Source organism: Ambystoma mexicanum, chromosome 3p, assembly GCF_040938575.1.
Source record: "Ambystoma mexicanum isolate Mex_15411 chromosome 3p, UKY_AmexF1_1, whole genome shotgun sequence".
Classification (NCBI taxonomy): domain Eukaryota; kingdom Metazoa; phylum Chordata; class Amphibia; order Caudata; family Ambystomatidae; genus Ambystoma; species Ambystoma mexicanum.
This window is the reverse complement of record NC_090925.1, coordinates 513,887,041-513,912,581: the sequence shown is the minus strand read 5'-3', so window position 1 is coordinate 513,912,581 and position 25,541 is coordinate 513,887,041.

Below are 25,541 nucleotides of genomic sequence, written 5' to 3'. Positions count from 1 at the left end.
CTGTGTTATTATTTGCCCCGCTGAGCTATAGCTCCACTTGCCTAGCTCCAGTTAACAGGAGTGACCTAACATCAACCGGATGACGTTGTCCTTTACCTTACCACCTTTCCTCTTTGCAGCAGACAAAGCTTACACTCCTTTCCTAATACTCTGTTCTTTATCCGACCTGTGTTATAGAAAAATAATAATGTGTTACAAAAAGTTAATTACATGATATAGCTTGCGTTGCCAGGGCAATGACTAATGCCAACTCCCCTTAAACTGTATCTCTGCGTTGTGGTGCTGCATCATTAATGCTCACAGAATTGTGCAGCTGTGTTATATGCGTTTCCGGCCGCCCGATTACCGGGGGAGGAAGGGTGACAAAGTAAATTAACTAAACATGCTTGATCCACCCCACCTTAACCTGGCGTAAAGTCATCCACCCTACATCCGTCCCCTGCACTGGTTTAGGGGCACTGATCCTACCCTTCTACTTGAACTGTACCACTGCACGGCCAGTCATTGCCGCGTTGCATATTGGCCATGTGAACAGTGACCTAAAAAACACGCCCCCCCCCCGTAATTCGCGGGGCAGTGGCCCTGTGCTGCCAAAATACCCTTTGATCCCGGCCTGGCTGCCCCAAGTGAGGTTTCCCCCACGAGTGATATGCATGTTTGGCTAAACATTGTGACCTAACGCGAAATTATGCCAAACGAAACATGGCCTTCCCACAAACAGAACCAGTTTGCAACTTATTCCTTAACTGTTAGCGCTGAGGTCACAAACGTGGAAAGCAGTTCTTCCAAATCTACCTACTGACTGCTTCCTAGAACTCACAAGCTCATGCACTGAAGTTTGCCCTCATACCAAATTAACAATGCTTCCTACACACTCGCCTTATCAACTGAAGCCGCATGGTGACCGTTCGACTTTACATATGCCCCATTCTGGGACACTTTCGCACAATACGCCGGTAATCTGGTAAAAATTGCCTGGATCAAAGTTGCGTTGCAAACCTAACTCTGAATATTCATCCTGTATTTATAACCTGACTCAATGTGCTTAAACGTGGCCCGGTGGCCACCCAAAAACAGTTGCACAGAAGATTCAATTACCCGTGGGCCGGGGCCGACAAAAATAGTTAATCCAATTTGCAGTTCTACATAAATCATCGGGATTCAATTAAACATGGCGCAGCGGCGGACCCAACCAGTTGCTCAACATTTATGCGGAATTAAATCATACGTGGCGTGGCGGCCACCCACAGTTATATCCCAGTCATCGGGATTGAATTAAAACGCGCGCCTCGGCGGCCGAACAAAACCCAGCTGCTCACCGTTATATGTGGAATTAAATCACACGTGGCGCGGCGGCCACCAACAGTTATATACAGGTTATCGGTATTCAGTTACACCGGGCACGGCGGCTGAACAAAAAACCAGTTGCTCACCATCATATGCAGAATTAAATTACACGTGGCGCGGCGGCCACCAAACACAGTCATGAACAAGTTCAACATTACAGATAATAGTGGCAACTTCTTTTCAAATTTTCAGCGCCAGGGCCTCCCATACACCGTGGCTCGGCGGTATTCCAAACTCACAGTTTATAAGGCGCAAAATGTAGTTAAATAAGCATCGTAATAAACAACATAATAGGCCTCCAAGCGTGCTACAAATCCCGCGTGGTTGATGGTCCCCCTTCCTGGGAACCCATATGGGTCCGCTCGAGCTGGCACGGTGGCCAGCGAGCAGACCCCCGCCATCCCTCCTTCGGGTAACGAAGCGCCCATGATACTTACCAATCGTCTTTCTGACAAACGAAACAGCGTGGCGAACGGTGATCCTGGATCAACAAACGCGGCGGGAGCTGCTGGGCAAAGAGACTGATTGCCCGCAGCTCCCGCCTTATAAGCGTCCCCCGGGAACCCGACCGGAAGCCAGGTCCAGGGGGGCGCCTCTTCCGCCTAGACAGAGGAGGAAGAGTGGAGGCTAGCCCAACCCCCGGAAGGGGGTGGCCAGAGGGGACACCCCGCTATGCAGGCTGTCCCTCTAGCGTCCCCTGCGGGAACCGGTCAGCCTCTCAACAGCCATTGGTGCCCCTGTCTCCAGATGGACGTCCACCATATTGGGTTCCAATGGACAAACTGGGGGAGACAGCGTCATCATTTCATACCCCAGCTCCACAGAGCCTACAAGTCCACTGCACCAACCATGGGCAGAACACTCCAAATGCCGTTCTGCGTCCTCCATGGGTGTCTGCGCCAGGAAAACCCTCCCGTCTCTCCAGATCCATGTAGATGGCACCTAGCACCAGGCGCCTCGTGACACAGAGAAGCGCACGCACTCACCACATGGATTGTCTATCAGATCACCATTCTCCAGCACGGTCTGCCCAATGTTCACATGCAGACTGGAAAACGAGTCACTTCCGCTCCGGTCAGTTCCTTGATCCCCTAGAGACAATGCAGCCTGAAATACAACTCCGCCCAAAATCAACTGGGCCTGACAGGCAACGACTGCACTCAGTCCCAATACCCCCAGCGCTGGCCCCCTGGCAAAGGACTGGGCCCTGCTTCAGCGCTTCCTCACATCGGGACACTTCTTGTCAACAACATGGACTGCTAGATTATTCAACACCGCTGGACAAGGCAACTGGATGTTGTTCTGTGGAGGGCGGTGTCCTCACTTGTACCACTGTCTCCTCCGCAGCAGCGACCCGTACATCCTCGTCACCAATGTAACGATCAGGGGTTCAATGAAGACGCGCAGGCAAGCCAAGTAAGTTACAATGTTATATGTTTATTCTTCATGTAGATCAAGATCAGTGAGAGGTCACCGGCGCCCTGTCCGGCAATCCAACAGTCCCCAACTGTCACTCCGATCCCCAGCTCATGACACCCGCCCCTCCACACGTTACATGCACCCATAACGTTCCAGTACCCAGAACAACATTACAACACTGTACGTACATGTGGGCCAACTTAATTTGTAGTAAGTGTAGTAACTTTCATCCAAGCCCAAAAGCCCCTCACTACCACTGATTCTACTTTGATAAGTCTCGGGCTGTGTGGGCTCAGGTTGGCTCACCTCCATAGCATAAACCACCCACAGTTGGATGCTCCAGCTTTAAAATGTGGGCCTTCATCTTCCCAGATGTGGGTCAGGAATCTTCCATGTGATCATGTGGTAGGCCTTGATTACAAATGGCATGTGTTGAGCCATGGGCAAGCTCTGGTATACGGCAGGCAAATTGTAAAAGGAATTGACACCATGAGAGGAATCGCTTGGTGGTTAGGGGCCCAAATCCAAAATTGATTTGTTAGTCGTTCTCTGGTTGATACGACCTGATCCTAGTGGGCCCTGCTGTCGGGTTTTACCTTTGCCCGAGCATAAGATCACTTTGGTGCTGTTGTTCTGGAATAGTGTTTTCTGATGATATTTCGTTCCACAGCAACTCCTGTGACCAATAAATCTGAGGATATAGGCACGGAGGTGGAGGGGGGGGGGCTTGTGGGAGCTTGCACACATAGAAGAAGGCTAGTTTGACAGTAATGCCTACTTTTACTTAAGAAATAAGTTTAATACTACAAACCAATAATTAGATGGCTGAATATGCACAGTCTGTGAATTTAAAGATTCAGCATCCCCAGAAATATATAAATATAATTATGTAGAGATCTTCTGAGGCAACTCCTTCAGGAGCCGAGGCAGGAGAGAAACATTCGGGGACACAAAAGAAGTAGAAGAGGGGGTGTCCATGTCAAGCCTTTGCCAGCTGCTAAGTAGCAGACAAGTGGGCCTACAGCTGGTCCCTATGCAAGATGCAGGAGACAACAGTGAAAATAATTCAAACCAATGATGTGTCAATTCAAGTTTTGCGAGGGGACCTTACCATATTTAATTAACGTGATGATGGTGACGATCTACCATAGGTCCGAGGATGTGGTCATGTGTCTTACCATGAAGTTCACGAGGAGTGGGCTATATCCCAGACCTATTGGAAAGCTTCAAGAGGCATCTTTATCTCAGCCCAGCTCCCAGAAGCTGCTGCTGTGACCCGTCAGGTGGAGTCGTGCACTGACATACTCTCCACCGGACGCAGAGTGTGTGCAAGGGGGTTTTCTGTGTTTTCTGTGTTCTATGGGTTGTGCAGATGACAAACGCGTTTTAACAACTCTTTGAATTGCCCAACATAAAGTACTAACACATCTAAAGTAATGTTAGGTAATTGAACTAACTGTGATTTGTAAGTATAAGGGTTTTACATCCTTGACTTTTGTGGCAGCAAATTGACTTAAAGCAAATGTTATCTGAGTCGAAGCTGCTGCTGCGTTCAAGACAACAAACATGACAACAAGGGAAATGATACAGATTAAACACTGAGTTTACAAAGTAAACAGCTGACTTTGATGGAAAAGTTTCTAGTCCAGCCTCCAGTAGATCAAAGCGTTTTACCGTTCTATCTACTTGATCATACACGTTGGCTCTTCTTTGTGCGCAAAGAGCTTCGCCATTGATTTAATGTTGTATTCCACTGTCATGGTAACTGCAACGTCTACTCACTGTCTTCTATCGGTACCATTGTTTGGGCACATACTCCCTGTTCATACTTAAATGTAATGCTATGTAGCCCAATCTGTTAGAACCTTAGTATTGAATGATTATGTGGTTGAGTGTGCCCCGGCCAATTTATGGGACTTTTTGAAAATAAGGTTGTATATAAGGATGAAGAGTTTGAAAACAGGATGATATTATGGACACGTTATATTGACAATGTCTTCCTAATCTGGAAAGGAACAGGAGTACAATTTCAAGAATTTACCAACAGGATTAACACGAACAACTATGGAATACAATCTACATGAAGAATAAACATATAACATTGTAACTTACTTGGCTTGCCTGCGCGTCTTCATTGAACCCCTGATCGTTACATTGGTGACGAGGATGTACGGGTCGCTGCTGCGGAGGAGACAGTGGTACAAGTGAGGACACCGCCCTCCACAGAACAACATCCAGTTGCCTTGTCCAGCGGTGTTGAATGCGATAACGGCACAATCAACTTTTTAGTCTTGTCAATTCATGTAGCTGGTTATCAACTTGAGACTTGGACCTTCAGGAAAGAAATCAAGGTGAACTCAACGCTTCATGCAAATAGTTGTCACCATATATAACATCCTTATCGGTGAGTATATCGGAGCAAGACGCAATTGCCAGAAGCAAGCTAAATTTGAAAAAAAAAGCAACTTATTGGAAGCATGATTTCACCAAAGAGGATACACAAAGAAATGTCTAAAAGAAGCATACGGAAGAACTAGTAAACTCACACAAGACCAGACACTGGAAGCAAGCAAAAAGCAGCGTCCTTCTGAACAACAAAAAGTTGGTTTCATAACGAGATATAGTAGCAATTATGTCATCACCAAGATTTTGAAGAAGCATTGGCATTTATTGAAACGGGATGAGAATATTAGAGAATATGTGGATGATAAACAAAATATTATATTCAAACGAGCAAATACTCTCAGAAACAAACTAAGTCCCTCATGACTACAAAATGCAACAAGTACAATGAACATGGTTACAGCCAGATAACATTGGATTTAGGAATTGCGGGACATGCACTATGTGCCGATTTGCTCACGAGAAGACAAGCACATTTTACGACATTTATGGAAAAGCAATTGAAATCAAAGAAGGAATAAATTACAGGAAGAAGTATGTGGTATACGGTATAATATGCAAATGTCAAAAATGATATATTGTGAGTACCAAGAGAGAGCTTAGAATAAGAGAACACTTAGCAAACATAGGAAGTCAAGACCCAAAGTTCCCTATAGCTCATCATTGCCAAACAGCACATCAAATGGAAAACAAGTCAGATATCGGATTTATTGGATTGCAGAGAACTGTTCTCGGAAGAAGAGCTGGTGACAAAGAAAAAGCACTCAGACAAGCAGAAGCAAGACTAATATGTAAACTTAACACCCCTGTTACTGGTCTCAACTCAGACAATGAGATGGTATCGTTTCTCTAAATGATGTTATCAAAATGGATTCCGAATAGTATTACTTCAGAGGACTTAACTCAATTTGTATAAACAGGACTTTTTCAATCAAACATTTTGCTATTAAGCCATATTCTATTTGGAATGTATTCCGTTGTTAGAATTTTTCCTATCATAATAATTTGTCAAGGGCAAAGGTCTGTCTACATGTATTTTAATTAGTCAGACATGACACACAAATGCTGCCGAGATGACAGAATGTAGGAATGTGTACTCATAAGAATTAAATAAGATATACGAAATTAAGAAGAAAGTGGCTACTGACTCGGTAGAATCCATAGATGCCGTATATCAGGCAATTGACAAACTTCATAAAACCTGAACTCCATATAGTGAAAACATTGTTTGCGGACGTTCAAAACTTTAAAATACAGGTTTGATACCAATTAGATATATTGAATGAAAATATTAACATTAACACGAGCCGACACATCATGTGGTACCAAATAAATGAATAGATATTCATGAGACATCTCAAGTGGTACCAACTCAAATCAATAGATATTCATGAAATCTAGAATAGCAGAATTGCATGTTTAATGTGATGCCACATAGCACTGTATAACCGGCAGGTTCTAAACATGCAATTTTGATACCAAATTTAAATATGCTGAAAGGAATGTTTGAAATTATTAATTAACTGATTTGATGATGGACAACAATTGGCTTATAATTTAAGTATCAAGAATCTAATTATGCATAGCAAGTATACGGCATTTTCAAGTACACACTGAACGCGTAATCATTGAATACTAAGGTTCTAACAGATTGAAGAGGGAGTATGTGCCCAAAAGATGGCGCTGATAATCAGAATATGGAAAGAGAAGATGGTGAGTCGACTTTGCGGTCACCATGACAATGGAACACAACATTAAATCAATGGCAGAAGCTCTTCACGCACTAAGAAGAGCCAACACACATGATTAAGCAGATATAACGCTAAGAAGCTTTGATCTACTGCCTTTTTGAGATCAATGTTTGGGAAATCACCAAAACGAACTGATACTTAGAAAAAATGTATTTATATCTGTAGAAGAGACAGGATCCTCACACAAACATATGAGAGTGGGCACCGTACAAATAAAACACAGCTAATTAGGATGGATTTACAAAATAAGATAATTAGTTTACAGTAACTGCAGCGTATTAAACGCATGAGATATAAATGATGCACAAAAATGGCAATAGCAGTAGTATAAATGGAAGTATGAAAATATCAGAGTAAAGCACACAACAACCAACGTGCAGCTTACTTCTCTCCGCAGGGATCTAACCCATCATTGAATTTGCAAGCAATGAACCCAAAATGACCCATGGCAAGAAGACTGGAAACTAATGATATGGAGGTTAATAATGTTTCAAGTGGTTAATGATCGATATATACAATTGTGATTTATTGGATTATTTGAAAGATAATTTACATAGTCTTTCTGCTCTTCTTTTCCTTCTGTCAACTCCTACCAATCCTCCCTTACACCAACCCCTAATGTTTGCCATATATTTAGTTCATTTTATTTTTGTTTGTAACATATGCCATTCATTTACATGCATGACTTGCATTAATTGCTCTAACAATATTAAGTGTACACACAACAACTTCTATTTTTGCATTGGATGCAATGTGGTTTATATAGAGAAACTTGCCCCGATTTGATAAAGGCGAATTGTGTCATCGGAAGGGCACAATAAACTTTATCATTAAACTTTGTTGATGGCAAATTGACTTGGTGCAGGTCTCTGAGTATTTGTCCTTTTGATCCAGTACAAGCCCATCAACCTTGATCTCGACCTGGAAAGGCTTGGAAAATGGGAGTTTGAAAACCATGACTTTGGTTTTAGTGCCATTAAGCACAAGGCCAAGCTCCTTGCGTTTCTCCAAGAAGGTGTTAAGGGCCGATCTCAACAGAGATGGAGTGGTGGCGAGGATCGCTGCATCATCTGCAAAAAATGGTGTACCATCCACTATTTCCTGGATGTATAACAAAGAGAGGAGCAGGGCCAAGATGCATCTCTGACGAACTCCCTTCATCACATCAAATGTTGGTCTGGTCCCCTCAAGGCCATAATGCACTGTAGCTTGGGTCTGCAGATGAAGTAATTTGATTGCATCAATCAACTCTTTTGGTACTTCCCAATATCTGCCACAACAATGCTCTTGGGACAGAATCAAAAGCTGTTTTATGATCCAGAAATAGAACTTATCATTTCATTTTTAGTAGTTACGTATATTTCTGAATTAATAAAGACAACAGAAAACAATGTTCCACGATACCCCATTCAATGCGAAACCCCCTCTGGGCATTGCTAATAATCCCTGTGTCATCCACCGATTTTTTGCAATTTTGCCAGCAAGACTTTACCAAAGGTCTTCCTGGCGTAGACCAGTAAGGATATTGGGCGGTAGCTTTCGGGCTGGTCTTTGTCCCCTTTTTTATGTAAGGATACATAATGGCCTCTCTCCAAGTTTGAGGGACTTCCTTGGCACAGGTGGCAGCGATGAATACTCTACACAGGGTCGGGATCCAAATAGACGATTCTTCCCGAAAGAAGTCTACTGGTATACAGTCAGGCCCGGGGCTGCTGCTTCTTTGTGTGATACAACCAATGCGACTTCTGGGGGATTTACATTAAGGCCCTCTACTCTAGGCTGGGTAACGTGCCTTCTGGGGGCAGAATAGAGGTTGGAAAAGTGGCTCCTACAAACAGTACCCGGGATGCAGCATTGGAAAGACTGGTCACCATCCAGTTCACTAAAGGTGACCAGCTTCCAAAACTGCACCATATCCTTTTCTTCCATAGCTACATGCAGAGCCATCCATGAGGCTTTAGCATGGGCTCTTTTTGATGCAACCGAAAGTGCTTTATGGTTTTTCCCTCAAGTTTTGTAGAACCCCTTTATCCAAGGATTTTGCATTTCTAAAATGTGAGACTAAATCTTGTTTTGATTTAGTACACTCTGCGTTATACCGTGGGTTTTTTCCTATTGGCTTATGTTTGGTCTTTGCTATCGATGAGGTCACAAATTGTGCTTGATTTTTACCCAGGGTCTCAAATTCTGTAATTATAGTTGTTGCTGAAGCCCTTGTATTGCAAATATTGCCTGCTATCGTTGTGTACGCCTCTTGCTTTGCATCTCTCTCAATCCAGTCGTTCCACTTTAGCGATTTCCTGGTGTACCCATCTGTCATTATGCAATGGCTGGCCCCGAGTTTGATACCCACCGTGTTCCATCGATTCCAAAACAGCAGGTAAAGGACAGAGGTTTGTGATCGCTCTGTTCTATCGATGATGGTCAAGTCCCTAGCTTTAGACTAACAGTTTGCCAAGATCAATATATAATCAACGCGGGAGGACCCATTTGTGCCCCTAAAGTTTGTTGCTGCTGGTTGGTCACCTGGAAATCTGCTGTTACAGGCTCTGAGGTTCAAGTTGGCTATTATACGTGCCGACTCCACTGATACTTTGTGGACTCTTTTTGGGGCAACAGACAAAGATGGAGGGATATACCATGCAAGATCTCTTATAGTCTTAAAATATGCAAAACCGCCTTCTATTCCACATGGAGAAAAGTATCTTAACAGAGGCCGAAGTAGTGGATTTGGAACGTCTATTACCAGTTGAGGATGGCTTAATTTTAAATTGCTCAAATGTTTCGCGGTTATTTCATCTCATTTCTGACATTGAGATTTGTGAACATAGCAGACATTAAAATAGTTGAATTTATGACCGAGCATCAAACAGATAAAGTAATTTACATTTGACTTCCACCGTGATCTAAACATTGCTTTTACAAGTGGCTCATTTATTGCTTTCGTTAGGGTTTGAACTAACTGATGTGACACATAATAAGAAACAAGATATTTCAAGATCCCCTGCGATTAATGCCTTCTCGAAGAACATGCTCTCGAAAGTAGCTTTTCAGAGAAGGAATAAAAAGTGAAAAGGCGAGAGGTCAAAAGATAAAAGACCACAATTCGACATGCCAAACTACCAAACAGTCTAAATATTACGTTTCATTTTGGAAAAGAAAACGTGAGATCTAGGGAGGACCGTTCAGTTAATGCCAAACAACATACAGCATTAACCAAACAGGAATCTCGTCCTTGTAAATAAAAAAAGTTGATAACAGATAGGGTGGGGAGCATGTGCTCATGGAACAGCAGAGGGTGTGTACACTATTCTCAATATTCGTATCTGAACATTAACAAATTTGACATTTTATGTCTACAGGAAAAATGGCTATAGTCCACTCCAGTAGTGGATGGCTTCAGTGTTTATTTAAATCCAGCATATAAAGCTGCAAGAGGGAGACCAGCGGCAGATCTCATAACTTGATAAAAAATAGGAAATTAGATTTCTGTGATGTAAACGATGAATGTTAACCCTTTCGTCCAATATTTGCTTTGTAAAACCGATGATGATTCCGTAAAAACAGCGAGTTGGTACTTGATTCTCAATGTGTATTGGAACCCCAAGGCTGTTGACGCAAACACATTGGTGAACTCTTTAACCAATACTGTTGACATATTTACAACAAGGTTTAACAACTTGTTTATGATCATTTGTGGAGATTTGAATATTTCCTGTATAAGACAGCAAGGGTGTGTTTACTAATGAGTCTGAGGGTGGCAAGGTTAAGAGACATGAAAGACTAGTAACATGGTCGAAAGCAATGAATTGTGCTAAATGGCCAAACGGATGGTGACATCACAAACAAATCCACAGTGCTTTAAGTGGGCCGGGGCCTGCCGGGGCCGGGCCCCGGCACTCTCCAGAAAGTGGGGCTGAGCCGGGGCCCAGCCGGGGCCCCCCGTCTCACACAACATTGGCGGGATGCATTATCCCGCCGCAGCCGCGACGGGAGATGCGCCCGTCATTATGTCGGCCAAGCTGACAGAAGTGCCAGCCAGCCACAGAGATGCCGAGGCTGGCGGCACTTCTGTCAGTTAGTGTAACTCCCTCTGATGAACCCTCATCAGGGTCATCAGAGGAAGTTACTGTCCCTTTGTTTTCCCTCCCCAGGTCACTGACCCCCGCGGGCTCCGTGATCTAATATGCAGATTAAATCACAGAGCCCGCGGGTTCGCAGAGGGTGAAAGACGCCTCGGGCTCAGTGATCTATCTGCTAATAGCAGATAGATCAGAGCCCGAGGTGCCTTTCTCGGTCGGCAAAGCTTTATAAAAGATGCCTTGACCTGTGTACGTTTCAAGCCATCTTTTATAAAGGTAGATATATTTCTATGTTTATAAAAGACGGCTTGAAACGTGCACAATTCAAGGCATCTTTTATAAAGCTTTGTCGACGGACAAAGCCACCTTGCGGTTTGTTTTGTCCGTCATCAACGCTTTATAAAAGATGCCTTGAATTGTTTACGTGTCAAGCCATCTTTTAGAAACATAGAAACATTTTACAAATATCTATGTTTATAAAAGGTGGCTTGAAAAGTACACAAACCATAGTAAGGTAAGCACACAAGTGTGCGTAACTTACTATGGTTTGTGCACTTTTCAAGCCACCTTTTATAAACATAGAAATATGTAACATTGCTATGTTTATAAAATATGGCTTGAAAAGTACACACACCAAACATATAATGCTCACATACATTTATATATTTGTTTGCGCACCTTACTATGATTTGTGCACTTTTAGGCCACGCCCACAATGAAAGCCACGCCCCCAAACGAGGGCCCCCCCTCAATTTCTTACCCCACTTAAAGCACTGCAAATCCATGTGGTCCAATGGGTTCTCGCAAGAGTTTTGCACCATGTTTTCTAGAAACATGGTGAAACTGGTCCAACCATTGATTCCTAGGCTCCAAATGACCATGCTTTAATGGAAATGACTTGGGACAGGGGTTGGGCTCCAAATGTGAATCTTGTTGAGGGAAGAAACTGCCTGTGTATGAAACCAAAAATGATTCACGAGCTGCAGATTCGATTTATCAGGCAACTGCAAATGAATCCTAGGGAGATGCATATTGCTCCAATCTTATGCGATTTTATGGTAAAGGAGAATCGTGGGAATACATTGATTTTTTTTTACCAAAACATTGCTATTACAAGTTGCTAGTATTGGGGAAAAACAGCTGCAAAAAGACCTTCAGAGAATCATTTGATGGAGAGCAATGAAATGTTTGATTAGCTGAGAAAAAGAAATCAAACACAATCAGAAATAAAGATGTGTGTTTAACATGGCAGCTGATTAACAGCCAAAATTCTCCCCAGACAGCCATCTTAGTTAATTCTCTAACAGAGAGAGCTTGGATTTCTTTCTATGGGAAATTATTTGCACCTATTGGGACTCATGATAGGCCAGCACTATCAGAGTTGGTGGCCCCTCGGTTGATTCAATTTGATGACTCTAAGTTTTCTTGATCAAAAAGGCTAACCCCTCTACGGCCGAGACGATCTCACCAATGATATGATTAAGAGAGCCCCAGAAATTTGGATCCCCTTTATCGGCAAACATTTTGCCCAGATAATGCAAATATTCCCAGAATCATGGGGATTCGCAATAGTAGTTCCAATATTCAAGAGAGTCAATAGGGCGGATATGGCCAACTACTGCCCTATAGCCCATCTTGATGTTTTGGGCAAGCTGTTTGCTGTTATGCTTTTGATTCATTTACAGAAGTGGGTTGCGGAGGCAAAAAGAAGTGCCCGAGACAAACGGGATTCCTGAGAGAAGTGGGGACCGAATTGAACTTCTTTCTCTTAAATGTTTTGAAATGGAATTCTTTAAGTGACAATTCAAAAATATATTTGGGCTTTGTCGATTTTTGAAAAAAAGGCCTTCAACTGTTGATAGAGAACTTCTTTGGGAAGAATTGAGGGTGTGGGATTGTCTCGCTGATATACTAGCAGCCATAAAATCACTATATTCTGACGCAAAGGTTCAGATTAAACACCCAAGGGCTTTTAGCTAAGGAAATAAACACATGTAGAGGGCTGAAACAGGGATGCCTGTTGGTGCCAACCCTCTTTAATCTGTTGTTGGCCGATCTTCCAGACACTTTGAACTGTGCTAGAGCCTTTCCACCTATGCTGGGTAATCGAGAGCTGGCATGGTTACTCTATGCAGACAATTTGGTCTTAATTAACCAGACCCCTATAGGTCGCCAACGTAGGATGGTTTCCCTGCAAGAATACATGATTAGAATGGCCTTGAGATAAATGCACCAAAAACTAACATTCTGGTGCTGAGACCAAAAGATGGCAGAAGGGAAAAAACAAGAGTTTAGATGGGATTTGGGCGATACATTTCTGGATGAGGTTACATTTGTAATATTTCTAGGCATATGTATGAGCTTGAGTATAAATAATGCATCAGGTTGTAGAGGCCTCAAAAATGAGATTAAGAGCCTTATGGCACAGTAATTCACATGAAATATGGTAAATTCTCGATCCTTCCAATATTGTCCTTTTTTATGATGTCTATTTTCATGTACAGGGTAGAGGCGTTTCTATCTACTCTGTGGAAATTTCTATCTACTCTGTGGAAAATGTGGGCTCTGTTAGAAGGTTTTTTTGGAGGAATACCTGGAGACCATCTAGAGTTGTTGCAATATCTTCAATACGATGTGAATTGGGATTGATCTCTATGTATGCAAGAATCATATGGAAGTCCTTTGATGTGTTTCGAAAAAAATATAAAATGGCTTCCTTGCCCTGCCTTATCAGATTTTGTTAAAAATGATGAAAGAAAAAACGAGTCAAATTGACATTTAATGTCAAAGTGCCAAATCTTTTTAGATGAATTGGGCACTAATGTGGAGACACTCACAATGAACCCATGTTTTGTAAAGAAAAACATCTGACAAGATTTCTATATCTAGGTTCTGCCCCCGAAGAAAGGCCAAGGACACCTGCAGGCAAGGACTGTGCATCCTATGGAGATTTACATGGTCCTGGGGGGCAAAAGAAGATATGCATTCAAAGTGTTTTTTTGCAGTCAGACAGTCAGAATGTCATTTCTAAAAGAAATGACTTACGAGGATAAAGTATCAGGTGTCAGAGGCAGTCCCAGAGTGAGGGTGCCTTTGCAATATGCAGTAGTTACTAGGTTGTTGGCAAGCCTAGCGATGGTGGGGTAGATTGAACAAGGAACATGGACCAGAGAAAATACCAAGGAGACAGACCTAAACAGGATAATCATGCAGGGCCTAGTGCCATTGTCTATGTTCAAGCAATGCACATAATGACATTTACATTCCTGATTGACAATGTCAGTGGTTTCATTTGGGAAGTGGTGGGGAAGAGGTAGGATAAACTACCACGTTTGCTGGCAGGCAGTGGTTGCATCAGGTTTTCTAGAGTTACAGTATTGGGCTGGTTGCTATGGCTAGGGTGGAGCATGTTGCTATGGAAGGGGGTCGGTAGGGAGAAAGGATGGGAGTAGGCACAGAAAGATTACGTTGCGCTCAGTCCCTCAGAATTGGAGATTAGGGAAAGATGTAGTCAGAGAAGTACTGGTGGGGGGTCGGACCATTGATGGATTTCAAGACAAGAAGTAGGAATTTGAAGAGGGAACAATCTTGCATGGTGACTCATTCAACATTGTGTCTGGAGGTGGAGGAAGGTTATGGCTAGGTCATAGAGGGTGGGCCAGTTAAATAAGGAGGACTTAATTCAGAGGTGAGAGAGCAGAGAGGGAAGCCGAGAAGGCTAGAGCAGTTAGATTGATCCTGGTCATGCTGGTTGTGTTTCTGAAAAATAGATTTAATTCTTTTCTTTTTTAAAAAACTTTATTTAACTCGCATGCAGTGGGGTACAGGGAGACCAACATCTTTTGCAAATATACGTACATTCACTTTTCAGATGATTTGGCACATTTCTTACTATTTCGGCATTCTCGTACACAGATACATAATTTCAATTCACAGAGAATTTCCTACATTGCTTGCTATAGCGATACTTGGTTGACATGGCATAGTCTCAATGTTATAACTTGTTCATATATTCTCCGAACGGCCCCCATATATCTGAGTCTACATGCTATTGGAACTATGCCCACATATCCCTTGACCCTTTCATTTGCATACGTCAGTTCTCTAAGCCATTCTTGTATTGTCAGTGCTGCCTTTTATTTCCATTTTAATAAAATACATTTCTAAGCCATTATGCACCCCATATTAAAGAAACAACGAATTTTCACATTGGTGTTCCCAATGTCCTCAAGTAGGTACCTGAGGGGGAGTATTATGTTTTTTTTCTCCAGTTAATTCATGCAACACATCAGCCACCTTTTGCCAGAATTCCGTTACTATGGGACAGCTCCAAAACATGTGGATGGTGTCTACCGCCTCACTACCGCATTTAGGACATATTTCCGTGGTGTTAGGAGCGAATCATGTACCCCCATATAAATTGCACAGCCAATGTTCAAATAGTAGTCTCTACACCTTGACGGAGAGGTATTGACAGTGGTCTGAGCCCACCGGAGCCTGTGAAGATTCTCAGGTTCCCTAGTATTTTCCGTTAATGGAAATAGCTCAGATTTAGCAGTGTTGATTCTATATCCAGAGTGGTTTGTGAATTCACCAACTTCATCCATTACTGGTTTAATGTTTGCACTTGGATTTCGCAGATATAGGAGAGGATCATCTGCATATAGTGAGATCACTTGTGGGGGACCTAGTATGTGTATCCCACTATGGCCGTGGAGGTCCCTAATCCAGCATGCAAGTGGTTCTATTGTAAGAGCAAATAGGAGGGGGGGAAGGGGCATCCCTGTCATGTGCCCTAGCTAATGTAAATGGAGTAGAGTAATTATGTTTAGTATGTACCCTGGCTGTTGGTCTAGTGTACAATAGTTTCACATAGTTTATAAATGTGTCCCCCAGGTCGAGTCTTCCTAGCACCCCAAATAAAAAATTCCATGAAACTGAAATGCTTTTTCAGCATCTAGTATAACAGCAGCAGCTGAAGTTTCCGGGTCAATCTGGGACATTATCCTGAAAGCGGTCTTAAGTTCAGAGCAGTCGATCTAGCAGGGATCAAGCCTGACTGGTCAGGGTGTACTAGGTTAGGCATGTGTGGGAGCAATCCGTTTGCAAGGATCTTCGAAAATACTTTTGCATCAGCATTTATTAGTGACAGTGATAAGGAGACATCTCTGAAGGGGGTCTGCTTGGCTGGCTTCAGAACAACTGTTATAACTGCCTCGGATAGAGATGGTGGAAGTAGGGCGTTGTTGCATGATTCCTCCTACACTTTCAGTAGGCGGGGGGCAAGAATATCTTTGTATATCTTATATATAGAGTTCTATCCCCAATCCGTCTGGGCCCGGGGCCTTTCCAGAAGTGAGTGAGGAGATGGCATCCAACACTTCCTGGAGTGTGATTGGGCTGCCTAGCTTCTCCATAGTTTCATAGTCTAGGCAGGGGAGGGCGGTCTCTTTCAGACAGTTATCCACCCCCTCCTTAGTGCTGAAGTCCGAAATTGCAAATAGGGTTTGATAATAGGTCGAAAACATCAAATTTATTTCCTCTGTTTTAGTTATATGCCATCCATCTGGGCCTGTGATGTATTGCATCTCCGTCTCTACTCTGACTAATCCGGCAAGGAGGCAGCCAGGTCTATCCCCCTCTTCATACTTACAGGCCTGGGTTAGTCTAACTGTGAAGCAGACCTCACGGTCCACCCATTGGCAGGAGTTTAAAAGATTGCCCTTACTAATCTCCAGGAGTGCTCTATCTCCAGTATTTCCGTATTCATTTTCAAGTTTCTTCAGGGACTGCTCCAATTCCCCCAGCTCCTGTCTCACCTTCTTGAGTATACCAGTTGTAGAGGCTATCAACGTGCCACAAAACCATGCTTTGAATGTTTCCCATATAATGGCATTACTCGTAACTGATGCCTCATTAACACTGAAGATGTTTTCTATTTCTACACTTAAGGTTTCTGCCAATGCGGTATCCGAGAGGGTTGTTGGAGTCAAGCTCCATAATGGTCGAGTTCTGGTTTCAGTAGTTAGTATTATACGGATCACTATCGATGAATGGTCCGACAGGGTGCGCAGCAAAATAGTTCGTTCACTCAGTCTATCCAACCATGCAGCCAATATCAACCAAAAGTCAATTCGGGATAGAGCATCGTGTAGCGTGGAATAGTATGTGAATTCAGCGGTGTTTGGGTGTCCTACTCTTCATGCATCTATGAGTGTGTGCTGTGACATGATATGATGCATTGTTTGGGCTGCCCTTGTGTTACCTCGGTTTCTGGTGCTAGACCTATCTTTGCAGATACCTAGAATTGTGTTGAAATCTCCCCCACAGATTACGGGACGTCAGTGTCTTTCCAATAAGAGTGGCCACATGTGCATAGAAGGCAGGGTTGTCAATGTTCGGGCCATATGTGTTCGGTAATGTAATTGCTTTGTCATTTATTGTTCCAGTGACAATCACGTATCTCCCTTCAGGATCAATATGAATGACTTCCACCCTAAATCTTATGGATTTGTCTATCAGGGTGATCACCCCTCTTGCTTACGAAGAGTATGAGGTATAATATCTCGGTTTTCCCCCATTTTGGTGCAATTTTGCAACGTGTCGCTTTTAGGGCATGTGGTTCTTGTAACATCACTACCCCAGGAGAGTGCCACTCTAGATAAGCCCACAACTTCCTAGACTTTATTGGGTTATTTAGCCCATGCACATTCCATGATCTCAATTTCAGTCTATCAGCCATTTGCACCTAATATAGATGTATTAAGCTTAATTGTATCAAACTACCCAGTATCATCATCCAATTGCTGTGACATCCCAATCGCCCTTCTGCAAGTTTTTCCACCTTCTTCTACTTCTATTGGGTGTAGCCCAGGCCGGTCTCCAATCCCCCCATACCTCCAACCTTCATTACCTGATTTAACCCCCCCCCCCACATCCCGCAACCCTCCACCCGCACCATCTGCACAAACTCAATAATGTTTTCCCATAATAACCTTGGAAACTCCCCAAGGTGTTTTGTTGGTGGCCATGTCCTCCTGACTCGGTTCCAGTTGCCCCAGTTCAACCAAATTGCACTTTCCAAGCGGGCTTGATAACTGTACCATTCTGTAAACAATTTTCACTGTATGGTTCCGGTTTAGCCATTTACATCACCCTTGTTTCCCCTTCCTGGGGAACGGTTCAGATCTCCGTTTTGATGTAGCGGTGGGACGGGTATAGAGGCCTGGACGTAGTTAAGCACGTCTTCAGGAGTTTCAAAAAAGTGTGCCCTTTCCCCATGTTTGATTCTTGATTTAGCAGGGAAGATTAGGGCGTAGGGCTCTCCGCGTGCTCTAAGAAGGCGTTTTACACGGTCATATGTTTTCCTCTGGGCTTGTATTCGGGTAGCAAAGTCTGGTTAAATATGGTTCTTGCTTGATTCATATCGCAATGTTCCAAGTTCTCTGGAGAGTTTTAGGATAGTGTCCTGGTCCCTGTAATTAAGCAGTTTGGTGAGAATCGTATGCGGGAATCGTATGCGGGGGTGCTCCAGGACGTGCTGGCAGGCTAGAATTCGATGTGCTCTTTCGACAAGGAACTGCGCCAAGGGGGAGGCTGTATCAAACAGTGATTTCAGGAGTGTTTCAACAAAGGGTTCCATCAGGCCTTTGCATGCAGATTCGGCCACTCATATTATGCAAATGTTATTGCATAATTCCAGGTCCTCACATTTATTTCTTATCTTGGTAAGTTCTGTTTTGAGAGACGCTATGTCACGACCATGTTGGTTAAGTGTGTCTTCTGCTGTGCTGACTCTGGTTTCCACTTCATTAATGCATCCACTTTCTTTCTCTAGTTTTGCTTTTAGGGATCCCATTGTTGAAACAATGTCGTCTAGCTTGTCGTAAATAGCCATTAATCCAGTTTGCATTGCGTTAAGGAGATGGTCGTCCTGTGTGTTTTCTTCCATGGCTTCCCCTTGACCGGCACTGGAATGAGTGGCTGTCTCAGGGGCCGGTAAATGAATCCATGGGACCTTTTTTCTTATTGGCTCCCTTCGTCATGTTGTCAAGTGGTTTTATGCACTGGTCTGCCCGAACGTGGCCTCTGCAGTTTCTGGTCTTGGGTTCCGTGCGTCTGGTTTCCCAGTTCATGTGGCCTTTAGTGTGCTATATTTTCAAAAGCAGGCTCTGTTATGGTGGTCGTTACATCACCGTCCTGCAGTTAGTTTGCTGAATTGATTACCCTGCTGATTACCCTGCAGGTGTTTGAGGACTGTTGGCTTGGGGTGCACGCCTGACTGAGTTGTGGTGATTCCTTTCTCTGGCAATGCCAGAGTTTTATTGATTCCCTCTGAAGCTCGGGCTTCCATTTCTGACCTAGTATAGTGTTCTTTTGAGTTGGCAACTGCTGGAGGTCTGACTCTTATAGGAACAGAGACTACCCCTCTGATGTGCGATAGTGGTGATGAAGTATCTCGCCCCTGGCAAAGCAATTGGGGCCCCGGATCTCACGTGTGGTAGGTGATCAGTCTATACCTCTGTGATGTTTCGCACAATGGGCCGTGTGCCCCAGTGCTCATAGAGCTGTTCCGGCTGTATCTTCCTGTATTCTCCGGTATGTAGAGCGCAGGCCAAATGGCAGAGCAGTTATCCAATAGGTCAAGCCGACACTATGCAGCTTTCAGAGTGAGCTGTTTGGAGCTTGACTGGTCATTCAAACTGGATGGGGATTCGGCCGCCATCTGGGTCCATGAAGTTTAAGTATTGTTGGTATCCCTTATGGGTCAATGGAGTACAGTGGGGGTGACCGCAGCCCTCTGTTTGGGTTGTTGCTTGTGTAATTGTATGACCTGGTTACGTGGTCCTGGCGCCCTCATGTGGTTGATGCGTTACTACTGCCGGGGAATTTCATACGCCTCTCCCTCGGTTACTGATGCGTTGTATCTTTTCCTCACCCATCTCCCATGTGATACTATCTGCACCCCTGTGAGAGCCAGGTGCCCAGTCAGCCTCTAGGCTCCCTGGTGATGTTGCGTGGCCCGGCGAGGGTCTCCGCTCAGTTAGCGCTAGTGTTGTGCATTGGGTGATGCTCTATCCCTCCCAGGCGATCAGGCACAAGTCTCACTCACCGCTTCTGTCTGGCCCGTTGCTTCCTCTTCACAGATCTCCTCCGGGGATCTCTGTGGACTCCGACAGTCGGCGGGAACGTGCTGCGCTCCTTGGCTGTGGTCCTGAGACAGTGTTGCCCCAGATCACTTATCTTGTCAGGGATTATTGCAGCTTTGTTTCGGGGCACAGACCACCCACCAGGGCCACACACCTACTCTGACACCGGGGTGAGTGGGCTCCAGGGCCCAGGCAACAGCGTTCATGGGCCACCCAATGCCCAGCTCCCGCCAACAGCCTTGCAGAGACAGATCCTCACTTTGCAAGGCGCCTACCATGGCCGCTTCTGGCACGCCTATTTTTGGATGTCTGCTTTGCTGCTCAGAGGGGGCCGCAAGCTCTCACAGTTCACTACTCAGTGCCCAGTTCCTTATTCTCCCCCCACCGGTAAGCAAAGATAGTGTAATAGGCGCAGTTGAGGATTTAATAGCTTCAGGATTGTTGTCGGGCCAGAGTCGTTCTATATCCGGTGGCCATTTCTTTTGGCTGCTCAATAGCACCCCCAAATAGATGCGATTCTAAGGATCACTGTTGGAGAGGACCTTCAAGGCTGCCAGGGGATGGAGAGGGTTCAAGGACGAAAGAACTGAGAGGGGGCAGTGGATGGCAGGTGAAAGATACTTCCATTTGAGAAGAGTTTAGCAATAGGCAGAAGGATCCCTTGAGAAAGACCGGCCACTCCAGCAAAGCCAGAAGACTTTGAGAAGACTACTCATGCCAATGATTGCAGTCAAGAAGACCAAGGGGTCACAGATGCAGAAGGCGTTTCAGGGTCGAGATTGAGTCAATCTTCCAGCTTGTCCATTATTCAATTGTGAACTCATGGTGCCTGTAGCTTGATCCCAAAAATGGAAGGCTTCTGTAACAGAGCCATGGCACAGGAGAAGGGAAGACATTGCAACTCGTGGTAAGAAGTCTGCAAATGACCCAGCAAAGACCTACATGCAACAAAGAGCAGATAAGGTACTTCAGCTCAGCTGGATAAACTCAGTCAGGTGGCCAAGAGCAGCAGCAGAGTCACAAGAACTTGTCCCTTAAAAAGGTTGCACAGCACAGGAATTATCTGGTACAGCAACTCTTTCCATATTGAAGTTTGGTCCACTCTTTCAGGATATGCAGACCTTCATGACTGCAGAAGATTTGCAGGTTCTACGAGAAACAGGAGCACACCAAATGAAGAGCGATACAAAGAGCCAGTTGTCCGCACTGGAATAAGGGTGGGAGACACTATGATAAGCTTTCCCTGGTTGAAACAGGCAGAACTATGCCCTGTAGGAGTTGGCTTGGCCAATGGCAGTTCAAGTAGTGTCACAGCATCCTCCAATGTCCTCATATTGCTTCAGATTGGAGTTCCAAAGTGAACTGAAAAATGTTTCCAAAATATTCTCAAATATACAGAATGCTGTGATGGTGGTTACCCCCCTCCACCTATCGGAAAATGTGCACCATTACAACTTCAACCTCTGAGGATATCCAATCCTTGGTTTCGAAGGGATTGTGTCCTCCGACGTATTCCTCATCTTAGATATATCCTTCCAGCTCTGCTGGCCTCGGAACATTTTTTCTAGAGGGCGCTGCGCGTCGACGTCCCTCGAGTCGATGTCCCTCGACAGCCGCCGTATCGACTCTCGACGTCATCCTGCCTATAAAGGCCGCGCGCAGCGTCAGTTGCTCAGTTCCGTTTTTCCGCGCTTACTCTGTGCCTCGGAATACCGTTGCTCAGTCAGATTAATCCTATTTACCTCGAGTTATTCGATCCATACTGACAACTCCTCGATCCGGCTTCAAAAAATGTCGAGATTGTGGGAAAAAGATGTTGTTGACCGATCCTCACAGAAATTGTCTGTGGTGCTTGGGAGCTGAACACCATTGTTCGGAATGCGAGGACTGTATGTCCATGACAGCTAAGGCCCTGAAGGAGCGTAGGGGGAAGCTGGAGAAAGGTAAGACTTTTAAAGCTTCTTCTTCGTCGACGAAGTCGAGACATTCGTCTCCTCGTCACCATTCGCGCTCCAGGTCTCGGAGTGGGTCTCATCACTCCTCGAGATCGAAGCACTCGAAGAGGAGGCGTCGAAGATCCCCTTCTCTGTCTTCCTCTTCCTCTGTTTCGCCAAAAAGAATCCCTTGCCCCACGAAACATAGTTCCCGGGCTGAATGGGAGGAATTCCGAAAGAATATGATGAGCGTCTTCGAGAAAGCGGCCTCGACCCCCTCGAAGACTGCCGAGAGCGATGCTCTGGTCGAAAGACCCGAAGGTCAAAAACGCCGCGAGTCGCAGTACCCGGCGAAAGAAACCTCTCGAGCGCGTTCCGAACCCTCGAGCAGGACTATGACCTCCAAACCTTCCTCGAAGGTTCCGTCGACGAGGGTCCCGTCGACGTCGAGGTCGATGTCTTCGGCGCCGTTGTCGAGGGGACCTTCGACACACGGGTCTGTCGACTCGACGCCGGCCTCGACACCGGCGTCGACGCCAAGAAAAGTCACGGTGACCACACATCCAGTGACTATCCCCAGGACGTCGATGGCGTCGATATTGTCGAGTAGGATTCCAATTCTGTCGAGGTCCTCGAGGCCTCCACCTCTGTTTTCGACGCCACGCTCGAAGCCTTCGACGTCGACGACATCGACGTTTTCGAGACCAATAATGACAAGTTCGGCACCCTCTGCCTTGGAAATGGGATTTACTCCCTTTATGAGTTCAGAACAATTGAGAACTATATCCTCAATTTTAGAAGAGGGTGATTTGTCTGAACAAGACACATTTGAGTTACAGGGACCTGTAACCCCAGTTAGAGAGGAATTTTCCTCTGAAGAGCGCAGATTAAAGGATCTTCATGATTCTTTACATGAGGCAAGTGGGTTAGACACTTCCCCTGAGGTGGATTTTGCTAAGCCAGACCCGGGGGAGCATGCTGAAACCCCCTACAGAGCCTTAATGGCCAGGATTACAGAGTTCATGGGGTGGTCTGCACCTTCACAATCTTTCCAGCAAGATGACCTCACGGATATTCTTGACAAAGGCCCACAAGAGGATCCTGTGGTGCCCTTTCATAAAGCTCTTCAGAGAAAGATCATGACAAACTGGGAAACCCCAGATGTAATACCAGCAGTAAATAAAAAACTGTCTGCAAAGTACAGGGTATCTTCCACAGACCCAGAGTTTTTGTCTAAACATCCATCCCCAGAAAGTCTGGTGGTACAAGAAGCATCCTCTACCGATGTCAAGACGGCTTATCCTACAGTCCCACAGGACAGGGACGATAAAAAATATGATGCTATGGCAAAGAAAGTCTTTCCAGCATGTAGCATGGCGTTAAAGTCTGTTAATGCTACTTGCACCCTTGCTAGGTTCAGCCATACACTTTGGGAGTGTGCTTCTACAGCGGCTGACTGCATGCCGGAGGGAGAAGAAAGGGATGCGTTCCTGAATATTATACAGGACGGTAAAGACGCTATGTGCGAATCCCTCCAGATGGGCATTGATTCGGCTGACAGTATCAGCAGAGCAATGGCGGCAAGTACATCAACCAGGAGATTCGCTTGGTTGAGAAAGTCGGGTTTTGCCCCAGATGTGCAAGCCAGGCTCTTGAACATGCCATTCGATGGCTCTTCTTTGTTCGGGAAAAAGGCGGATGACAGTTTAGAGAAACTGCAAACTTCAAAAGCTGCAGCAAAATCCCTAGGAGCTGCAATCCGTCAGACTCCTTTTCGTCCCACAGGAACCTCTGTGAGGGGCAAGTCCTTTCGCTTCTACTCCGCATTCGGAAGAGGTAGAGGACGACCGACTCAAAGGGGTCAAAGAAGAACTACCCGAGGTGGACGGGGTAGATATTCTAAAGCCACAGCAACAGCAGGTGCCTCTTTACCATCGGCATCTGCATCAGCCGCCCCAAAACCACTCTGAGGACTCCCCTCACAGGACACCTGTAGGAGGCAGGTTGACTCAACATCTGACGGTATGGCAGGCTATCACGTCAGATGCTTGGGCATTGGAAACAGTCGCCCAAGGTTACTGCCTACCTTTCCTACGTATACCTCAGAGTCATCCACCGGGGATCAGCTCTCAGAAAGCTCCAGATCCGCTCCTCTTGCAGGAAATTTTGGACCTGCTAGAGAAAGGTGCCATAGAACCGGTACCTGTAGCGGAGAGGGACAAGGGCTGGTACTCCCCTTATTTTCTCATTCCGAAGAAAGACGGAGGACTGAGACCCATCTTGGACTTGCGAGAATTGAACAAATTCCTCAGAAAAGACAAATTCAAGATGGTCACTCTTTCTCAGATCCTCCAGGCCCTTCAGTTTCAGGACTGGTTGGTATCTCTGGACCTTCAGGACGCTTATTTCCATGTGCCTATCCATCTCAAACACAGGAAATACCTGAGGTTCGCAATTGGCAACTCTCACTATCAATTTCGAGTACTGCCATTTGGGCTGACCTCCGCCCCGAGGGTCTTCACCAAGTTAATGTCGGTAGTGGCTGCAAGTCTAAGGAGGGAAGGGATTCACGTCTACCCCTACCTGGACGATTGGCTGATCAGGGCTGTTTCCCCGGAGCAAGCTCAGATCCAGCTAAATCACGTGTGCCATTTCCTTCTCAGACTGGGCTTCTCCCTCAATTTAAAGAAGTCACAAATGATACCATCGCAGAGACTCCAGTTCATAGGAGCGATCCTGGATACTTCCCTGGGAAAAGCCTCGCCACCAGAGGTGAGGGCTCAAGATATTCTACAGATGGTTACCAAGTTCCAGCATGCCCAACGTCTCCCAGCCTTCGACTTTTTGAGGTTGCTAGGCCTCATGGCATCCTGCATTTTCCTTGTGCCAGAGGCTCGCCTGAGAATGGGATCCCTCCAGTGGGCACTGAGAACTCAGTGGTCACAATTCTCAGGGAGAATGACAGATCTTCTTCAGGTTCCCGGCAGGGTGGCTCGAGACCTTCAGTGGTGGGCCTGTCAGGAGAACATTCTGAAAGGAGAACAGTTTTGGCAACCCTGGCCGGAGATAACAGTAGTCACGGATGCCTCACTCACGGGGTGGGGAGCCCACACCAACGACTTGACCATCAGCGGTCGTTGGTCTCCATCGGAGTCCAGACTACACATCAACCTGTTAGAGCTGAGAGCCATCAGACTTGCGTTGAAGGCTTTCCTGCCAGCTGTACAAGGGAAGAACGTCCTGATAATGACGGACAACACGGTGGCCATGCATTACCTCAACAAAAGAGGAGGCGTAGGATCACTACCCCTGTGCAGAGAGGCGATGCAGCTCTGGTTTTGGGCAATCCAAGAAGGAATCTCTCTATCGGCAGTTCACCTAGCCGGAGAGAAGAACTTGACAGCGGACGCTCTGAGCAGGCAGAACACAGTCTCCCACGAGTGGGAGCTAGCTCAG